Source organism: Triturus cristatus, chromosome 2_1, assembly GCF_964204655.1.
Source record: "Triturus cristatus chromosome 2_1, aTriCri1.1, whole genome shotgun sequence".
In the NCBI taxonomy this organism is placed as follows: Eukaryota; Metazoa; Chordata; class Amphibia; order Caudata; family Salamandridae; genus Triturus; species Triturus cristatus.
The window spans coordinates 566,460,122-566,474,345 of NC_140581.1; the positions used below are offsets into that span (position 1 = coordinate 566,460,122).

A 14,224-nucleotide genomic window follows, 5' to 3' on the forward strand; every position below is an offset into this window, starting at 1 on the left:
ATATTTCTAACTCAGTAATTTATCAATTGTTTTTCGGCACGATTGTCCACAAGTATACTTTTCTCCGGACGGCAAGGAAATTCCATTTATAACATTCATTACTTCCTCCACACAGCCATGGCCATCATGAGGAACTCTTGAAGGACAAAATACATTTCTTTGCAGCCTACCTTTAAGATGGCAAATGAACCTAAAAAGACTCTTGAGGCCTTCTCTGCAGTACAGTAAAATATGGGAAAAACAAATACACAAATGATTATCATAGCACAACAAAACTTCATTATTAATGCTCTATTAATGCTTTGCATTTCTTTCGTCATGTTATGTACATCTTTTCAAACAGTTAGTGAAAAGGAAAATGTCATGTCTCTTTTTAAAACTCATGGCTTCCATCATCATTTCCTTTGGCTGTTATTTCTGCATTAATCATTCATGTTTGCGGCCTACTTAGAAAACACTGGAAATACTGATCTCTTTCGAGCACGCATCTGCACAGTTTTATCTCCCCATTTTAGTTCTTCACTGTTAATTTCACATGACTCTTGTTAATAATCCACACATTGGGAAGTTTGATCCGAGCAGGTTTTATTTCGCAAAACCCTGCTCCATCAGTGTACAAGAATCTAATAAAACTATAGTTTTTCTGTGGCTGTTTTACAGCGATGTACGGTAGAGTAACAGGTACAACAGAGTCACATTAGAAATTTGGTTCAATTTGCATAACTTCAGGCAATGCTTTTTTCTGGTTTATACAAGTCTACTCTAACAACCATGTTTTGTGTGTTCATTGATTTATTTACCTTTCAATAAAAACATATTTATTGATAGCTTGGTTTTGTGCAAATGTCTACATTTATAGATATGGATGGAAGCGCCTATATTTTTCTGCTGACACAGGCAGGGGAATTGCAAATGCTATAACCTAAGAATTTATTTTAAAATAGTAGTATTATCTACATCCAAATATTGTTTTTATTATCGTGGTAGTGCTGACATGCTGCTGGGGGATCTGTTCATGTAAATTGAGGAATTTTTCATCTGTTGGAGTGTTAATCTCTCGTTTTTAAAAGCGCTTGCTGCTTTCCATCACGGAGTGTGTTAAACTCCTTGCTTCACTGCCTTTCACGCTACCGGCACACAGGGCTTAGCGGCCATCTTGACTGTGCCGCCTGTCATTCGCGAGCAGCGCTCTAGCTGTCGCACGCAGCACATGCCCACATTAAACCTTATTTAATGGGCTGTGGTCGGACGCGCAGCGCCTGACAAGGTTTCTCCTTACCGATTTTAATCCAGATATCGTTTTTATTATCGTGGTTGTGCTGACATGCTGCTGGGGGATCTGTTCATGTAATTTGGGGAATTTTTAAATGCGTTATTCACTTTTATTTTTCATCTGTTGGAGTGTGTTAATCTCCCGTTTTTAAAAGCGCTTGCTGCTTTCCATCTCGGAGTGTGTTAAACTCCTTGCTTCACTGTATTTCACGCTACCGGCACACAGGGCTTAGCGGCCATCTTGACTGTGCCGTCTGTCATTCGCGAGCAGCGCTCTAGTTGTCGCACGCTGCATGCGCCCACATTAAACCCTATTTAGTAGGCTGTGGTCGGACGCGCAGCGCCTGACAAGGTTTGTCCTTACCGATTTTAATCCAGATATCGTTTTTATTATCATGGTTGTGCTGACATGCTGCTGGGGGATCTGTTCATATAATTTGGGGAATTTTTAAATGTGTTATTCACTTTTATTTTTCATCTGTTGGAGTGTGTTAATCTCCCGTTTTTAAAGCGCTTGCTGCTTTCCATCACGGAGTGTGTTAAACTCCTTGCTTCACTGCCTTTCACGCTACCACCACATAGGGTTTAGCGGCCATCCTGACTGTGCCGTCTGTCATTCGCGAGCAGCGCTCTAGTTGTCGCATGCTGCACACTCCCACATCAAACCCTATTTAATGGGCTGTGGTCGGACGTGCAGCGGATGCGCTTAGCGGGCGCACCGCTGGCGTACCGAAGGCGCGCCTAAGGCAAGCCCGTCTGTGCCCATCAGTGCCAAGTTAGCGGCCAGGGCCAGTTATGCTGCCCGATGCGCGCCTGCTGATAGAGCCCACTACCAGCTTTCGGGCGAGTTTCTTAAATCGCTTCGGCCTCCTCCTTGGCCCTCTCATGGCTGCAGTCTACTACCTTTTAGAGCAGACTTTCTCTGCGCTGCCTGTGGTTTTGCTCCCAGTCCAGAGCTCTGGTTGCTCAACTCTCAAACCAATTCCCCGAGAGGGCCACGCATCAAAGTGGCCCTGATAAATGCCAGATCGGTGCGGAAACACCACGCTGAGGTTTTTGAACTGATTGCGGACAACTCTCTAGATCTGTTGTTTGTTACGGAGACCTGGCTTGATGCCGGATCCAACCCCATTGTTTCGCTGGCCACCCTTGCTGGCTTTAAACTTTGTAGGGTGGATCGCCCGGTTGGTAGAGGAGGTGGCGTAGCTATCCTATACAGGAAGAATTGGATATTTCATAGCAAAGTTTCTAGTTCATGGGACGGGTGTGAGGTTCTGGATTTTAATATTCACTTCTCGGATCATTTTACACTGGGCGGCTCTTTTATCTATCACCCCCCTGGCCCGGCTAGTGCTTTTCTTAAATCTTGTGGGGACGCCATAGCTGAACGCTCACTGCGTTTTTCCCACTTTTTGGTTTTAGGCGATGTGAATCTACATCTTGATCAACATGATACAAAAGAGTCGGTGGATTTCCTTGACTCCCTACAACTTGCTCTCCTTTACCAATGGGTTTCCCATTCCACTCATCAGGGTGGTCACATTTTAGACCCCATCTGTTCGAACTTCCCAGTGGTAGTGGTCAAACCCTCCCCGATCTCCTGGTCGGACCACTTCCTTATTTGTTTTTCTTGGGAGATTACTTGGCCAGTTCAGTCCTTTCACTCCACTCGTCCTCCAACGTTCAGTAAAATTGATCCTCTGCAGTTTAAGATTTCTTTGGCTGCCTCTAGGCCCTCCATCAGCAAGATCTTATAGGGAGTGTGGCCGGGTTTACGAACTGCATTGCGGACTCAGTGTCCTCACTATCGTCACTCCGCCTACCTAAACTTGCCAGGGAATCTCCATCTAAACCTTGGTTCCTACCGGAGCTGAAAACCCTGAAACATGAGTGCAAAGTTCTGGAGAGGGCCTGGTGTTCCAGCTGTTACTGCCCTCTGGCGAAGCATACGCTGAGAGTCCAACAAAAAAGCTACTACGCCGCGATCGCGGCTGCTAAAAGCCAATACTTTACATCGCGCATCGACCAGACTAATAACAACTCCAAAGAAATTTTTTCAATTGTGAAAAGCTTTATGCCCCCGTCGGCTTTGGCGCGTTCCGCTCCTGCTATGGAGGACTGATGCAATACCATGGCCAGGTTTTTACAGGCCAAAATTTGCGCTATTCAAGCCACGTTTGCCACCTGCGCTTTAACACCTGTGCCTTACATCTCTGTTTTGCCCTCAGTTGATCCTTCACATAATTTTTCTTCTTTCTTGCCCGTAGATTTACCTACCTCCCTCAGAATTTTGAAGGCTCTGAAATCAGGCTCTCCCACAGATCCCTGTGCGGCCAGACTCTTGGCCCCCGTCGCAGATTGTATTAATCCGGAGGTCAATCGGATCATTAACATGTTGTTGCGGGAGGCCCTCATTCTAATGCCTTGGAAGCAGGCAAAAATTCTTCCCCTCCTCAAAAAACCATCCCTGGACCCATTTTCGCCTAGAAATAACCGCCCTATCTTGTTGCTCCCTAGCCTGGCAAAGGTCTGTGAAAAAGTGGTTACCAACCAACTCACTGAGTACGTCGAGGCCTCGGGCCTGCTCCATCCGGTGCAATCAGGGTTTCGGGCGGCTTACAGCACAGAGTCGGCTTTACTGGAGGTGTCTGAGGCAATCCGAGAGTGCCTTGATGCCGGAGGGAGGGCAGCCTTGGTTATGCTGGACCCCTCGGCGGCCTTTGATACTGTGCCCCATGCCCTGCTTCTGGATCGCCTCCTGGAGATCGGAGTTTCCAGGTCCGTGTGGGGCTGGATTAGGTCTTTTTGGAGGGCCGCTCTCAGCAGGTTTGGCTTCCACCGTGTACCTCTGCTCCGCAAGCGGTGGCCACTGTTGTACCACAGGGGTCATCCCTAATCCCCCTTCTCTTTAACATCTGTTACTCCGCTGGTCTATCTTGCTGAAGCATTAGGGGCTAAGGTGATGGCCTATGCTGACGACACCCAACTGCTGTTTTCCTGGGGTCGAGACGAGAATTCGGTTCTCTCAGCCCAACACTGCCTATCCTCGGTCTTTCAGTGGCTTGCTCAGGCACAGCTTAAATGCAATGAGGAGAAATCGGAGATCCTCTTGAATGGCGCATTCCCTGACGACTCAGAGAGTTATGGCTTCCTGGTTCCCCTCTTCCCAGCTTCAAGGGTGATTCCGTTAAGATTCTCGGGGTCTGGTTCAGTGAGAACCTGATCTTCTCCTCGCAGGTCAAGAAGTTGGCGGGCACTTGCTTTAGCATCCTCAAGTCTTTGAGGAAGTTTCTTTCTCTTCTGCCCAAGGCTGCGAAGGAGACTGTGGTTTGTGCTTTAATTCTCTTGCGCCTCGACTATGCTAATGCATTGTACGCTGGCTTTCTAGGTTACCTGTTGGATAAATTGCAGGTGATTCAAAATGTAGCCGCCCGACTCCTGCTAGGTCTTTCCAGCAGGTTCAGTGTGCGTTTTCATCTGCGATCTCTGCATTGGCTCGCGGCGAAAGCTCGGATAAAATTCAAAATGTTATCCATTGCTCACAAAGCCCTGTATGGGCTGGATCCCATCTATCTACAGAATAGTTTGGCTTTCTATACTCCGGCAAGACAGCTGTGTTCGTCTTCTCAACTTTTGGCGCAGATTCATCGATTCAAGCGCCAAAGACTTGGCGGGATCTCTTTTTCCCTGCTGGCGGCGCAGGTGTGGAATGCTTTGCCATTGGCTTTGAGGGGCGTTAAATACCATTTGATCTTTAAAAAAAAGTTGAAAACTTTTCTGTTCTAGTTCTTTTATCTATCTTTGATTCGGACCCTTTTCAGGCTCGCGCCGGGTCACTCCTCGGAGTATATGTGCGCGGTACAAGTGTATAGAACATAACATCCAGTGGTCGTAATGGGGGAAAAAAGTAGAGTAACTGTGGGCAGAGAGTCAGAGGGCAGGAACAACCAGAGGATTGGGTTAGTGGGGGAAGTCAGAGGTATGGCCAGAAAGAGCAAATTATTCAAATGTTTTGTATTTGTTTAGCATTTTACCACCCAGTTACAGCTTATTACGTTATTTAATTCAACCAATGGATACACATTTATTTAAGGTTTAGTATGAGTTATTGACATTAAAATACATTCATAAAGTGGGCTTCGTTTCCAATCACAGAATGTCCCAAATATGCTTAAAAGTAGAAACACAAGCCATTTGTCTCAGAGCCATGGAGTTTTTGTCATCAGAACTTCTCCCTATTTCCACAAGAGCAGTTCAAACATGAATGGCAAAATATCCTAGTTTGCAAATATTTTCTATATAATTATGGCTCTGCGATACTTGCCACATAATGCATTATCTGCTGCATAATTTTACGATTTTAATAAATTGTTTGTAGCTTTGTAAATTTACTAAAAAATGTGACTTGTGTTTCTGCGAAGTGGACAGCCCTTTGAAAAGATTGACTGATCACCTTTCTCACTGCTGCAGTTGTATGTTACACTGGTACTATTAAGGCAACATCTTTGCACAGACCTTAGCATGTGTAAAAATAATAAAGCACCAAAAAATATACTGCATTAAGCTGCAGCCTTTTTTGCTCCATAATTGAGTCAACACTACGGCATAATTTTGTCCTCCTTTGCTGCATAATTTCATTGCCCCCAAAGAGGGCAGCACATGTTAAAAGTGTTTTTGCATGAAGCAGAGAAACCGTGAGGTTTGTGAACTTAGTTTGGTGTGTGTGCAAATCCTGCACGAGGAGCCGAGGACAGACCACACGGAGACAGCGCGCAAATAAGCACTTATCTACGAGCTGCTAATCACAGCATCGTACTCAATGGAATTAAAGAAACGACACAGAATCAACGTGTGTGTCGGACGAAGTTTCTACAAATGGGTACAAATATCATTCCAGCCTAAATACGGCCGGGACGGAAGTACAACCGACAGAGAGGCAGAACTTATTCTACAAAAGCGATACAGCCCTGAGGAAGTTGCAAGCCATTTCCCTGTAGCGGCAAAACACGTGTTGGCTGGAGCAACTGGAATGAACATTTAAATCCTACAACATTTTATTACTATTCATTGTTTTGTTATAATCCGTCTTGCAACATTAATGTTTATAAAGAGGTCATATAAGCGCTTAGAGACCGGTTGGTGATTTGCGCTATATAAATATCTGCACATTTACATTTACATATGTGTGCTAGGGCTTGTTAGCATTTTGTCAAGGATCTCTGTGGGATCTAGATTGCGGGGTATTGGATGATTACCCCCTCCCTGAGCACTATAACATAACAAGTGAAGCACTGTGAAACACAGACCGTCACTAGAGAGCGCCACTACCACATAGAGCCTAATCATCCCACATAGTATCTAATTGCAAATCCGGCATTGCCGACCACTTTTGAGCTGCAGCTACTACTGCTGAACCAAGGCCAATGGAGGTACCAATAGGTGAGGCAGACTGGCCTCGAGGGCATGTCTGGCTTTAGCGCTGGTGGAGCCCTGTGCGACAATGTTTGTTGGTGCCCACCAATGACTCCCTCTGCCATGGATTCCCTCATTAACACCCTTTGACAGTGCTCCTCAAGTCTTTATAACCACACTCTCGCTCAGATGCATTTAATTTGATTTGCAGCGGCACTGAAACCAGTGTAGGGTGTCAGAGCACTTTACATCACACACATTACACAGACAATAAATCATGCATGTGTAAATCACTGTATAGGAAATGTTACATAAGGCAAAGGACTATAAGGTGTAAGAGTCACATGACAACCATACTGGTAGGCAGTATAGTTTAATAGTGATTGGACTGGAGAAACACAAACTCTGAATTTACGACGTAATACCATGGTCAATAACCAGAATTGATTTCTATCCAAATGAACCCTTTCTGCAACATTAGGATGATCAAAGACTGGGCAAAAAAAACCATAATGCTCTATCTATACCTTGCAGTTTTTATGCAGCTCTTAGATGACCGTTCATAGCTCACTGTTCTGCTAAATATGCAGCTCCCTGTGCGTGGGAGTAATCTGTATTCTTGTTCCCTGCCCACATGGCAGCAGGCAGGGAAACAGATGTAAACCTGCTTCCAGCAAGAGAGAGCAGTATGACAGCTCCAGCTTCCCGGGAAGCGAGATAGGCTTGATTACAAGTCTGGCAGTCTAGAGACCACCGGACCCGCGGGGAGTGCCACAGCCACCAGGGAACCGCCGTTCCCTGGTAGTGGTGCAGCAGTGTAGAGGCAATAATATGCTTGGCAGGACCGCCAAGCATATTGGATGAACTTTTTTATTTATTTAATATTTTGTGAAGATTAATCAAATGGCTCAAAAGATATTAGCAAAACAAAAAAACAATTTCCTATGGTAACTACATCTTAAAAGACTGTAAAGTAGAGAGAGCAGTAAGAAAAAGACAGAAACGAAAGAGACAGAAAGAGAGGGGGGCTGGGTTGAACATTTGTGCCTAGGCTGAATTTTATTCCCAGTTCAGCCCTAGAAATTGTACACACAAACCTAAACAATCGCCACCAGTAATTAGCCCGCTCTTCTGATTAGATCATTACTTTGCCCTTACCTAGGTCAGGTCACTGAACTGCACCGTCATCAGAATGAGTGACCCCATTCATGCTATGTAGACTGAGGCCCTTGAAGAAAGTCTTGACATGTATTTCAATATGAACCAACTACAAATACTTCTTAAACAGCCATAAGAATGACTTGGGCAATGAGAATCTTAGTTTGATGAAAATGATCCTTACTCTCAAATGCTAGTTAGCCCACCTGCCACTCAGGTACTACAGGGTTCACATCTGAGTTCCCACATGGACCGTTTTTTCAAATCTGACCATCAAAATATTCATATTAACCGCCTCCTCGAATCACAAAATGTACAATCCACCAATAAATGAGGGTAAGCTAACTCTGTTTCAAGTGGTCTTAAACAGAGAAACAGAGTTTTTGGTGCTGCGCAGGAACAACAGAAGAACCGTGACTTTCATCTGGGAAAGATTTTGTGCTCATGCCTCCATGTTGGTAAGAAATATTTGGTACATGGACAAAGCTCTCCTTCATAGCTCAGATCAATAAAGTGATGAAGAAACTGAACCATCGACTGACTATGCTAAGGATAGTGCTATCACTTTGTGACTCCAGGAAAAAAAGGTAGGGGCTACAATGTTGCTTCTTTCAAGTTTGGACTATTATTATTTTAGCTTTGCAGAACTTTCCAAAACTGAAATCTAGTAGTTGCAGAGATAGCCAAACAAGGCAGCAAGCATATGACCCCATCTGTGAATGCACTCAATTGTAGTGTGGTTGAATCAATACTATAGTTCCATACTTCATGTACTTTACATAAAGCTTACAGGAGTAGGAGTACCTATAAAGACTATAACACTACTGCTCTCCTACTGAAACATGTGCTATACCTAAATGTGAGAAGCTGGCCTGGTATATGATGTCCACTAATGTAAGTGGGCACCTTGCACCAGTCCAGACAACCCTTATGATGATTTAAGAGGTCTCAGACAACCGTAGAAAGCTATCGTAGTGGTAGCCGTGGAGAGCAGCCTTCAGGCTTAGTCTTGAAGGAGTGTAAAGCAGCTTGTTTTTACCAGAATGCAATCTTTTAGTATAGATTAAATGAAAAAGAGCAACACAAGGTATGTATAGAAATATGTATTTATTATAGAACACTCTCTGAATCAAGACAATGTCAAGAGAACATAGAATTGCTGGAGACCCACAGAACCTTCCAAGGTAAGTAGATAGGGACCCCACAGAGAGCGTGGGCAGTGTGAGAACATGACTGCGTGCTCTGTACAAGTCTATTTGCAAGTTGGGGTTGGAAATTTAAAGATTAGGGACCCTTCGCAGTGGACCCTGAAGAAACCCCATGGAAGACAGAAGGTTGGAGAGCCACCCCACCCGGAGATCCCGTGGTACCCAAGTTACCTATCCCAGGGAAGCCGGGTGCATAGGAGTGAAGTGGCGTCGGAAACCGCCGTCAAACCCAATGGAGGACTTCAGGAAAGTGCTGCTGCTGGAAGAGGAAAAAGTGCCCGGAGGAATCCAAGCGTAGATTCTGGAAGAGAGGTACCTGAAAGCAGAGGGGACAGTGTCCTTGTCACTCAGGAGTGACCAGGAGACTTGCAAGACAGATGCCCTCCGATGTCAGGTGCTTCAGGTAAGATGATGATGACCTTGACTCTGCAGCTGCGAGGACCAGACAATGCTGAGGACAACCAGGACCCTGATATGAGCTGTCCCATGAAGGATGTTGGGTGCTAAGGGGTCGGTGTCCGACGGGAGCACCAACAAGCCTTGGCAAAGGCAACCCACATAGGAAGTCAAAAAGGTGCATAGTTGCGACTAGCAGGGTCCAGGAGACTCACCACAAGCAGGGGAGTCAGGGCAGGCCCGAGCATTCAGGGGAACCCAAGGAAAACAAATATAACCCTCAACTGGACCCACAGGCTGGAGGCACAACGATCGCGAGAGGACCTCAAGCAGCTCACCAAAAGGAGCAGGCCACAGTGCCCACGAGGCGGTGTGGCTGAAGATCTTAGTGCAAAAAGTTGCCGAAGGTTGGGGCTACTTGGAGCCCAATGCACTTGTCGCAGAGTTGCCAACAATCATATGCACTTGCAAAAGTATACAGTGAACAGGGGTTTGATTAATGCAGCCCCCATGAGGGATTCTGACCTCAGACTTGGTGAGACGGCAGCTCGAGCCTCGGGAGATGTAAATAATCATCACTTGTATTGTTGAACCTTTCTGAGTATGCAGGAGCTTGGGATCAGCAGACGGGTCAGCAGTGTTGAGGTGCCTGCGAATGCGAGGAAGTGACTCCTTCACTTCAAGGGAGATTATCTGCAAGTGTCTTAGATGCTCCACAGTTCCTGCAAGGATCCTGTATGGTGCACAGGCACAAACGAGGCAGCAGACTGAAGTCAGGCCCAAATGAAGTCCAGCGAAGTCCAGAGTGCCCAGACGGTAGAAGTGCAGTGGTTTCAGTTCTGAATCTTGTCCACGACAAATCTAGGGACCTACATCCAGGTAAGCCTTTAAGTACCCTAGGGAGATGGTTGGGAAGGTCCAGGGGACCCTCCAGGGGGGAGGTTACTCCCATGTTCTTTGTCCAGTTTCATGCCAGAGCTGGAGCCAACGGCTCCCAGGACTAGTTAGAACTGGGCTATGCACGGGGACACCAAATGTGCCCCTCATGCATACTTTTAGGCGCTAGCAAGAGCACCCAGCCAGCCTTAATACACTAAATCCTGTCAAGGAGGTGGTCACACCTCCCTGTGACAGGATGCCTATTGTTCTACCTTCCCCTGCTCAAGCGCAGCTGTTCAGCAGGAGGGCAGAAATATGTCTCTGGTCGGCAGCAACCATTTTGTGCTGTCTGGGACTAGAAGGCTGGTACCGGGAACACTGAGAGCCCAACGGAGGACTCTCCCAGTGCTTGGAATCATACCTCCCACACTGTTTACTGCGTGGGGGTATGATTTCAACATGTTTGATACCAAACATGATAGGATTTGTTGCAGCCGTTTTCGAGATGGTCATCATGCGGTCACACGATGCCCCTCTATGTAGTATATGGCTGTTTCACTGACAACCCGGGAAAATGGACTATGTAGGCTGCAGGGATGTCCTGCTCATGCAGGGCACCCTCTCACTTAAAACCAAGCACCCTGCCCTCAGGATTGTATAGGCCTGCTAGAGGGGTGACTTATAGTTTTTAAGTGCAGTGACCCTTGGATATAGTAAACCTATATCTTTCGTAAGTGGTGCATGCACCAACCTACACAGGCTTTAACGGCAGGCCTGTAGTTCCATTTTGAATGGTCTCTCATGGGTGGCATAATACATGCTGCAGCCCATAGGAGACCTCTGGGGGTATCTATGCGCTGGGTACATGGGTACCATATACTAGGGACTGCAGGGTAGCCCAATCTGGGATGTACCTAGGTACTCAACACAACAGTTTAGGGAGAAAGCATATAGACTGGGGTCCTGATTAGCAGGATCCCAGTCAGACTAGTCAAAAACAGTATCACATCAAGCAAAAAGTGGGGGTAACCATAAGAAGCAGATCTTACTTTCCTACACTAAACCTTCTTAATCTGCCCTAAGAGGTGAAACATCCTACTAGCGACCAAAATGCTCCAGGACAAAAACTACGGGAGTGCAAGCCATAAGAAAAGTTAATGATGGGTCCAGGTGACAAAAGCCTATGAAAATAATCTTTTAAAGATGCATTGCCCTCACCCACTAGTAGATGGCATGCTACATCATGTTCATAGACTTTCTACATGTGAGGGCTCTACCTCGTTTTGTTTGAGGAAAAGCAGTATCCTAGAATAGCCACTGAAGTCTCAATCGGAATTAGCATTGGTTCAGGATTCATATTAATTTATTTAACCACTTTTTGTAGCACTGCCACACCATTACATTTTAGTGCGCTATGAATGGAGCAAGTGCCATACTACATGTCACTAAGAGTAGAACATAGGAAATAATATAAACAGTGTATTTTACATGGAACAAAATATGAACACAGTGTATAATATGCAATAATTTTGGATTATGATCTGTTCGTTGTCAAATTTTAGAACAGGAATAGTCAAAAGATGTTAGTTGTTAAATGCTCCATGAAGAAGAGGCGAGTATGTTGTGATCTTACCGCTAGTGAAAGAGAGCTCCACAGTGATGTGTTGTATCTGCATATGTTTATGTCTGCGCTTGAGGATTTGAACTTCAGGACTTCAAGTTAGAAGTGTTTCTTACTTCGGAGTCATCTTTGTTTTCTTGTCTTATTGCTACAGCAAGATCATTCCAATAGTCCACAGCAATGATTAGAGATCACCTTTATTATCACCTTTATTATTTTTTACTCTTAACGAATTGAATTTAGCAGGCTTTGTGATTCTTCCTTATGTAGCGTGTGAGTTTATTAATCTTTGTATTCATCAGACAAGTTTCCTGTGAGCATTTCTGGTTTTCTATTAGTCAGTCGGCGTTGGCTTTCATTTGTCTGCGCTCCCTGGAGCTGTTGGTTCAGCACTCTGTGATTTAATGAGGATTGGATTTGTTGCTCTTCTAAGATGGAATCATTTCTTAATGGTGACTTCTTAATTAATCAGTTTGTTTGTGCCATACTGCATAACTTTCTGTGACATGTGTTAGCTGATATTACTAGCCTGTACATTTCCTTTCCCCTTGGTATGTAGGGTTCACTGACAAAATATCAAAACCAATAATATCGTGGTATATAAATATCAAGTCAAAAATATCAAACACAAAAATATCTTTATCTTATATTGTAATGTAAATAACTAAAAGATCGAAAAAATATAGTTATACACTAATATCAAGACAAATATATCATTTTTTAAACAAATATGGGCCTATGGGATTATGATCCAGCGGTCGGGGGCACCTGTCGTAGGGACCGACCGCTACTTTTCCAACAGGCTCAAGGAACACGTTGAGGCAGCGGTGGGACCGTAATCCCTACAATAGGGGTGGTGCCTGCTCAGGTACCGCCGTGGAGATTACGAAGGCCCTCTTCCCTCTGCCTTTACATGGCAGTCCAACCGCCATGTAAAGGCAGACAGAATTGGACTTTGTGGGCCGCTAGCAAGGCCCCCATCCCCAGTGAGCCTTTGCTATGGGCCCAGGGGGACACATGTGGTGCCCCCAAAACATCCATGCATCGTGTGCCAGGCACTGTACAACAAAACAAACTAAACTTTCTACACCTATATACTTCAATATTTAGGCAATATGTCCATAGAACAAGTCAAACCCACGACCAACTGTGTACAAAAAATTGATCAATTCATTTATTCAATAGTTTTTTCTTATTTTTTTAAAAGACATATATATGTCCATAATAAATTTTGTTTAAACTAAATGTAATACATTTTGGATCACAATAATAAAACAGAATTGAAACATATCATCGGCAGCACAAACCATAATGACATTAATAAATAACAATGAAGCACAATACAATGCAAAAAGCAAAAAACAATAAACAATAATGACAATAATATTAGCCACCATACGAACTGCAACACTGCACATGTGATCTACATGATTGTATGTCCCTGTGGCCTCAAGTACATAGGGATGACGTGCCGAAAAGTGAAGATTCGAATTTGTGCACACAGGAGTAATGTAACCTGCAAACGAATTACAACTAAGATGAGCACTATATTGAACATAACCATGTTCCTGACGATCTCAGATGGGTAATCCTTGAGAGCCTACAAACAAAATCGCACAATGCAGAGAAGATTCTTTTTGAGAAAGAACAACGTTGGATTTATCGCCTCCACACAGACACAGGAGGAATGAACAATAATATCCCGTGGCATGCCCTATCATGAACTATTGAGCCCTGAAGATCAACTGACAAATGGATGTCATTAACAACCTCCTTTTAGAATGACGGTTAGAACTCTCCAGTTCTATAACAAAGTACCCTTTGGCATTTAATGTAACCACCTAAATTAGCCTAGGGACTGTGATTCATTAAATCACAATAAAGGCTGGCTAATGGAAATTGTCCCTTTAATAATAGAAGATGCGATAGAACATAACTTACACTCCTCATTCACTGAATCAGATCAACTGACAAACGGTTGTCGTTAAAAAGTTCTCATTAGAATGACGGTTAGAACTCTCCAGTTCTATAACAAAAATCCCCCTTGGCTTTTGATGTAACCATCTAATTTGGCCAAGGGACTGAGATTTACTAAAAATAAATCACAATAAAGAATGACATATAACTATTGTCCCTTTAAGAATAGAAGATGCGATTAAACATAATTTACACTGCCGAATCAGTTCCCCATTTTAAGAATTAAACTGCAATTATTTAATTTAATTTTCTTTAGCCACTGAAAGACTAACTTACAACGCCATAGTCTTTTTTCTAATAA

General features: G+C 44.3%; 1 protein-coding gene across 1 annotated transcript in view; it reads left to right on the forward strand.

Moving 5' to 3' along the window:
• ADGRV1 (adhesion G protein-coupled receptor V1) overlaps positions 1-14,224 on the forward strand; it is a 1,990,932-nt gene that overhangs the window by 48,430 nt on the left and 1,928,278 nt on the right. The gene's annotated exons all lie outside the window — the stretch shown is intronic.